Source organism: Populus nigra, chromosome 13 (genome assembly GCF_951802175.1).
Source record: "Populus nigra chromosome 13, ddPopNigr1.1, whole genome shotgun sequence".
NCBI lineage: Eukaryota > Viridiplantae > Streptophyta > Magnoliopsida > Malpighiales > Salicaceae > Populus > Populus nigra.
The window spans coordinates 15,580,447-15,588,626 of record NC_084864.1 but is presented as its reverse complement, the minus strand read 5'-3'; the positions used below and the strand labels follow the sequence as shown (position 1 = coordinate 15,588,626).

The following is an 8,180-nucleotide window of genomic DNA, read 5'->3' as shown; positions in this document are numbered from 1 at the left end:
CTGATAATCTAAAATTTATTAGGTGCGGTTGTTGTGGCCTGTGGGATATGATATATATTATTTTTTTAATAAAATTTACTATACTGAGCTTGCTCATTTACTGAGAATCATAAGCATGATGTGAAGATGAATACACTCCATATCCAGCTTATCATCCAAGAGCTTTCGAAACTGAAATTGTTGTAATGAAAGAAGTAATTTGTGATTATGCTCAAGATGAGATTAAGCTTGTTGATTTTTTTGTATTAATGGTTTCCATCCTATAATTTGTTTCTTGTTTCCTTATAATAGGAGGCTTTGGGAGTTATTTGTTAGGAATGAGCGAAACCGTGGCCAAACAATCAACGGAAGATAGTGATGCTTTTAAGAACCCATCTCTGTCATGGATGATTGGCTTCCTGTTTGTTGTTAGCTTTCTTGGACTCTTTTCAGTGGTGCCTCTTCGAAAGGTAGACTTCACAACGCTATATCGCCATTCAATTTCGTATAGGAAATAGAAAACTTCTCTCTGAATTTTGCTTTCTTGTTGAATGTATTGATTTTGCCAAAATCTAATCCTCATTGTTACTTCCAGGTCATGATTATAGACTTCAAATTGACATATCCAAGTGGCACTGCAACTGCAACTGCTCATCTCATCAACAGCTACCACCCTCCTGCAGGAGCCAAGCTAGCAAAGTAAGGCATTATCAGACCTCATGCACATATATGGATGATCATTTGACATGAAAGAGTATCGAACTTGGTTATTCTACTGTTACAGGAAACAAGTGAGAGTGGTGGGCAAGTTCTTCTCATTCAGCTTCTTGTGGGGTTTCTTTCAGTGGTTCTACACTGCAGGAGATGGTTGTGGATTCGCTGAGTTCCCCTCACTTGGTCTTACAGCACATGAAAACAAGTAAAAGCATTACTCAATCTTCCAAAATCCTCTCTTCTTGTTGAATGTAGTTCCATTTATTATGGCATTCTGTTTCAAATTCGTTGTGGTATCTTTGACTAATAATGTTCTTGTTACATGTGCAGATTTTTCTTTGACTTCTCAGCAACATATGTTGGAGTTGGAATGATTTGCCCATATATCATAAACATATCAGTATTGCTTGGAGGAATTCTTTCCTGGGGTCTCATGTGGCCTCTCATAGATACAAAAAAGGGTGACTGGTATCCAGCAGACCTCAAACCAGGCAGCTTACATGGCCTCCAAGGTTACAAGGTAAGTTTTCTAACAAGGTTAAGGTGACAAGAATGCCCATTACATGATTTTTAACATTTTCTTGAAGCCTTTTCTTTCATACCAACGCTTATGCATTGAACACAGGTATTTATTGTTGGTGGGAGGAACCATTGGTGGTGGCTTTGAAACACTTAGAGGGGATAAAACACAAAGTTTTATTTCAAGAACACAAGCTTACAGGAGCAAAGATAAATACAACAAGCTTAACAATACACACCCTCTCTTTCTCTCTAGTGTTTTTCTCTATTATCTCTACTCTCCCACACCTAATAGCATAAGCTCAGCTTGCTATTTATACACGAATTTAAAACAAGAAAATTCAACCTTCAAGTGTGAAGGCGGCTGTGGACGGTGGCTGGCAGCTGGTCGGTCATAGCTGGTGGCTGGCTGGCCGGTGGTTGCCTTTCTTGACTTTCTAGATTGAGTTTAGTATTCAACATTTATTGCCACTGCCTTGATCTTGGGTGACTGTCTGTACAACTTCTTCAAGGTTCTAAGCCGAACACTCGCTGCATTGTTTTTTCAACTTCGTGGGAGAGATGCAACTGGTGCTCTGCCTGTTGCTGACCGTTCCTCTCCCGAGACATCCAGGATCTCCTATGATGAGCAACGTCGCACCCACCTCTTTCTCAAAGATCAAATTCCAACATGGTTTGCTGTTGCAGGTTATGTCACAATTGCTGCCATTTCTACAACCACCGTTCCGCATATATTTCCTGAACTCAAATGGTATTACATATTGGTTATCTACATCTTTGCCCCAGCCCTTGCATTCTGTAATGCTTATGGTTGTGGACTCACTGATTGGTCCCTTGCTTCCACCTATGGGACGCTTGCAATTTTTGTAATTGGGGCATGGGCTGGTGCCTCTCATGGTGGAGTTCTTGCTGGACTAGCAGCCTGTGGAGTCATGATGAATATCGTGTCCACAGCCTCCGACCTCTCTCAAGATTTCAAGACTGGTTATCTAACCCTTTCTTCACCATGGTCCATGTTTGTGAGCCAACTAATTGGCACTGCAATGGGTTGCATTATTTCACCTTGTGTCTTTTGGCTTTTTTTCAAGGCCTTCAAGGATCTGGGGACTCCTGGAAGTCAATACCCTGCTCCTTATGCTACTGTATTTCGAAACATGGCTATATTGGGGGTAGAAGGATTCTCCTCTCTACCAAAGAATGGTCTCTATCTTTGTTATTGGTTCTTCGGTGCAGCTATTCTGATAAATTTGATCAAGGATGTATTGGGTAAGAAACGGGCTAGGTTCATTCCCAATCCAATGGCAATGGCTATACCTTTCTATATTGGCGCATACTTTGCCATTGACATGTGTGTGGGAAGCTTGATTCTATTTATCTGGGAAAGGATTGACAAGGCAAAGGCAGATGCTTTTGGGCCAGCAGTGGCTTCTGGTTTGATTTGTGGGGACGGGATATGGACTTTGCCTAGTTCGATACTTGCTCTAGCAGGAGTAAAACCTCCCATTTGCATGAAGTTTTTGTCAAGGAGAACAAATGCTGAGGTCGATGCGTTCTTAGGGTCTTAAATTTGAAGTTTCAGATCAACTTCAATAGAAACTGTGAGTTAGAGCTGAATTGCTTCCCAGACTAAGGTTATGAAGTTTACATATGAAGTTGGGCTAAAAAATCTGTAGATAATCACCTGCTATTTGTGGAGTCAACAACTATTTTTTCTATAATCATTTCTGGAGAAGAAAATCAAATGTCCATTTACTTATATATGCATGTTAGTCAATCCTTGGAAATATGCTTGTAGTTTTTTTCTAGTCTAGTTTGAAGAAGATAGTGGAACAGATGCATCAAACAATGTGCAAACGGAAAATATCAAAAGTGCATGTGCAAATATTACAGGTTGCAGGCATGTTTATTTTGAACATATTGCAATTATCGTTGTTGATTTCTTCTTCCTTATTCGTATACGACCTTCCAGAATCACACCCAAGACCGCGGTTGTTATTCTGGGTTGCTGCTTTCCTGCCTTCAATTCCTCAGCTGTTGTTTTGCTGTTTGATGTTAGCACAACTTTTGCACCAGTACGTAATATCTTTGGATTTTACTCAAACTGGTAAGGTTATGATCAGTTGCTATATTTGGTATCAGGTTTGCTCATTTTGCTGGCTATGATATCATTGGCAAATCAAAGATATTAATAACCAACAAGTATGTCGACTTCTAAAAAAAACTTGTAAATACACAATTAGCTAGCTTTTTTTTTCTTTGAGATAAGTGAAGAAACTTTATTAATAGCATAACATTGGCAAATCAAAGCAAGGTGAAGAATTAATGGGTACAAATGCCAAAAAGCTTGGGAGAAGACGATAGCTAGGAAGTAACCTAAACCAGCGAAGGAGGGCACATAAATAATTACCATGGATAAATTAAGTAGCTGCAGCTGGTTCACCGATGTGGCACTCACTAGGATGCTTGCGGTCATATGTGCATGGAGTTGGGTCCATTCTTGCTATCACAGTAAGGTTAGAACATGATAACAAAATAATGGTAACAAGGAGTGCTATTATTGTCAAGTATCGAGCCTTTCCTTGAGACCCCATTTTTGACACGAAAGAAACCTGAGATTTTTAGGGGATCAAATGTATGTCTTGGTATGTTTAGAGAGCGAGCTAGTCTGCGAGATGGGTGGTTGTAGAGATGGAGAGGGTTAGCTAGCTGATATATGAGACACAATATGTTGAATTGGAAAAGTATTCAACATTTAAATTCATTTCAAAAACTTTTCCAAGATGTTGAATTGGAAAAGTATACTTTCCTCGAAATAGTACTTTCGTGTTATTTTCTTCGAAGCAGTTGTGACTTGTGACATAGGTTGAAATTAACATTAAACGGGAGTAATGTGGATCATGTCCAGGTTCTTTAAGTAGTCAAATAAATAAAATTTCTTTGATATTTGTTTTTTAATCTTCTGGCGTGGCCCTTCAAAACAAACAGTCAAAACCTGTTTAAGTGCCTGTTTTGTTCAAAAACTGACCACTCTCAACTTTTACTTAATCTTTTTTCTTTTTGTGGTATGATGAGATTGAAGATTACACAATATTGTCCTACTCTAATATATTTATCTATTAATGCACAAATAAACATTGAAATAAGCTCTTCAGTTGATTTTATAAACTGCAAATTTGAGGTCTTGGGCTCTTCGCAGCCGAGAAAAAGTCATTCATGGCTGAGGTAAATATAATTTCTTCTTCTTTTGATTTTTTGATGAATGAAAGATTATATTCGTCGGAAAGCAAAAGAACAGGGGGCCCATGACCTGCAAGTGGTTGATGTAAAATAAGTGCTGGAAATTTGATACATGAAGGATATGGTCACAGAGACGTCGTTCTTCCAGCGACCTAGCTAGAAAAATATTTCCAAAATCCAAAATACCTGAGAAACTATCATACATATAATAAATATAAGACATCAAAACAGTACAAAAGACTGAGTAAAAATTGACAAAAGATAATTAAAAGACTGATTGGATTGAGAATTAAAAAAGCATGGCGAAAATAAGAAGGTGGAAAAATACTTTTGAAATAACAAAAAAGCAATTAAGGGAAGAGAGGTTTGATTTATTCGTTGAGGAATTTATAAATCCTTTCCCATACAATTAATTTAAGAGTTAGTCTTGACTTGGAAAATGAATGATGATACGTATTCTTCATGAACACGCGTGTCTTGACTTTGAAAATGGTTGCTTATAGGTATATTACCTTGTGAGCACGCAAAACTCTTACTATTTCGTACATTTGCTGAGTCAAGTTTTTTTTTTAATATTTAGAAGTCTACAGATAAAAAAAAATAAGAAATTCTTATTATTTAATAATAAAAAATATTAGAAATCAAACACACACAATTTACTTAGTTTAGCAACTTGTCTCCTTCACATAAATACTAGTTTATATTAATCAAGTTTTGAAACAATACAAACAATAAAATAAAAAGGAAAAGAAAATTCTTTTATACTCAGCTTAACTCTCTCTAGCTCTCTCTCTTCCTGTATTTTTTTCTATTTTCGTGTGTCACTCAGGTCTTATGAACACCCTCTATTTATATCTGATATAGGAGACAATCATCTCCATTTTAGTCAATTATAGCAACCACTCCTGCCACCGTATTTAATATTCGGCAACCATTCTTGACCTTTACCATGCAGGCATGTTTGACATGGCAACCAACAGCCAATTTGTGTTCATAATAACAAAAAAAGAAAATTAAAGTCACCACTTAGTATTTTGGTCACTAGAAACATTAATCGTCTCAGAAATCAGTTACGAGAACTGGTTGCGTAAAAAAAAGGCTTTAGCACCCCAAATACACCATACCTAAGGTAAGATGCATTATTTGATTATCTGATATAACTAGAGTATTGTTGTGTTTTCTAATGGTTGGATTGTTTAAGGTTTAAGAAAAGTCATTCTCGGTAAAGAAATTCTTATCTTATCGGGAAAAATCTAATCGTTCTAATGTCGAAAAAAAAAAAGAACCAACTCTTATTTAATATTAAAAATACATCTTATATATAAGTTCGTAATCCTAAATATTAAAAGAAAATAAAATAATTTTTTTTGTATTTTTGAAATATTGGCCTAATTCTCATGGCTTTAATAAATTGGTTATTAAAGCTAAAAAATCATATTAATACATGTTTTTTGAATTTTTGTTTGGTTTGAAAATACAATATGAAAATTTTTATATTTTTGAGAGACTTGGTCGTATGCGTGAAAACATATATTTTTATATTTTTTTGCAATATTTCATAGAAAACCAGATATTTTAATACCAGATTTATATTTTTTCAGTATAGACATAAAAACCAATATTAATTAAAATTGGTATAAAAATACGAGAGAAAATCATAATTTTATTTGAAGGATTTTTGGAATTTTTTGTTTTTGTTTTCAATTAATATTTAATATTATATTATATAAATTATTATATTATAATATATTGGGTGGGCTCGGCCCAATTATATGGGTAGAGCCCATCCTATCTGAGATGAGATCGGCCCAAAACAAATTAGGCCAAAGACAGTTAAAAAGAGTTGGGCCAACACCAGCCTAAAATAGGGGTTGGGCCACTGTCAGCCCAACAAAACTTCTTTTCTATTTATGGGACTGGTCTAAACCTGACCCCACCATTTTGGTTTGAGTTGAAACTGGTTCGACCTAGTAAACAGTAGAGAGACTCTTCATTGTTTCGCAAATAAATAATAGAAAATGAATTATAATTCATTCTCCGTTATTCACTTGTAAAATAATGAAGTGTGACCAGAGAAGAAGGAGGAGAGGTAGACCTGGCGGTGGCTTCGTGGTGGGGCTAATAATGGTGATGAGGAAAGCAGACGACAATGGAGAGAAAAAATAATAGTTGCTACTACGGTTTTTTCTTCTCTGTACATAGGCATGGAATTCCTCTTTTTCCTTTTTTTTGGTTCCTTTCTTATTCTCTATTTTTTTTTCTCTTTTGTTTTGTTCTCTCTTTCTTGTCTCTCCTATTCTTTCTTTTTTTTCTATGTTTTTTTTTTGTTTCTCTCCGTTTTCCTTCCTTTGTTCTCCCCTATTTCTTTTTGTTTCTCTTCTGTTTTTTTGCTCTCTTCCCTCCCTTTTTCATCTCTTTATCTCTTAGTTTTTTTCTCTCATCCCATGGTATTTATAAGGGGGAAAGAGAGCTAAGAGAGCTACTATCCATGTCCAGTCATGATGCACATGGATAGGGTGGCTGGGGTGGTCTATGTGTAGCCATCCTAGAGGCGCCTGCAAAACCTTTCCCCTTTACCTTTTTCATCACGGTGGTAGGCCATGATGGCATATACTTTCCCCGATATAGTTTCTTATTATTTTCTTTAATAGAGTTATGATCATCAATTGTGGCATAGGTTGAAATCAACATTCAATGGGAGTAATTGTGGGTCATGTCTAGCTAGGTTCTTTAAGTAGTCAAATAAATCTTATTTATATGATAGTTTTATTTTTAATCTTAATCTGCCTTGGCCCTGCCCCTTCTGAAACAAACAGTTCAATGAAACATAATAAGTGTAGCATACTAATTCGTGGGTCGATTGTCATAATCTAAACCTGTTATATCTTTGAATTTTTCCAGGCATTCATTACTCGATATGTAATTAAGATGTTATGAACTATATTGATGCTATTATGTAAAGTATATTTTTTTAAATATTGAAGGGAAAATGTAATTGTGATCGAATCTTAGGATGTTCGGTGTAATTCTCTGGAAAATAAATTATACAAAATGCACGAGCATCTCTTCTGGTTTGATGATTTTAATAATTACAATATTTTTTTAAATTTCTTGAGTTCTTTATTTCCTTGACTTCCTCCTTCCTTTTACTAATTAAGAAAAATCAACAACATCTAGCAAACGATCTAAATTGGTCAACAAATGAATTTTAGAATGGGTTTAGTGTATGCTTACACCAATAAAAATAATCATGAGTGAACATAATAATAACAGTAGGACTACTATTTAAACTATTTTGAACAATAAAGGTTCAAAGGAGCACGAGTCAATTAATCGTTAGTTGATGAAAAAAAGAGAGTAAAATAAATGATGAAAATGATTTTAAAAAAATAGAGTGTTTAAGGTGGCTAGAAAGGGCGGCTTAAAGTCGCTCCCTGGTAAGGCAGGCAAAAACAATAAACTTGAAACAAAATCAATGTTTGGTTCACCTGCTCTAAATTTAAAATAGAAAAGAATGTTATTGATAATTCCATTAAATTAAATTAAACTCATATATAGTTTAAATAATTATACAACTAAATATAAAAAAATATATAATAAGATAAATTATACAACCAATTATAATGGTTGAAATTAAACACAAGGGAAAACCTCCATTCATCATCTGCCTATATATGTATATGGATTATTTATTCATTATCTGTTTTTTAATGTTTTTAAATTATTTTTGA

General features: G+C 35.0%; 1 pseudogene; it reads left to right on the top strand.

Moving 5' to 3' along the window:
• Positions 1 to 296: 296 nt before the first annotated feature.
• On the top strand, positions 297 to 2,972 carry LOC133671032 (probable metal-nicotianamine transporter YSL7; annotated as a pseudogene).
• Positions 2,973 to 8,180: the final 5,208 nt, after the last annotated feature.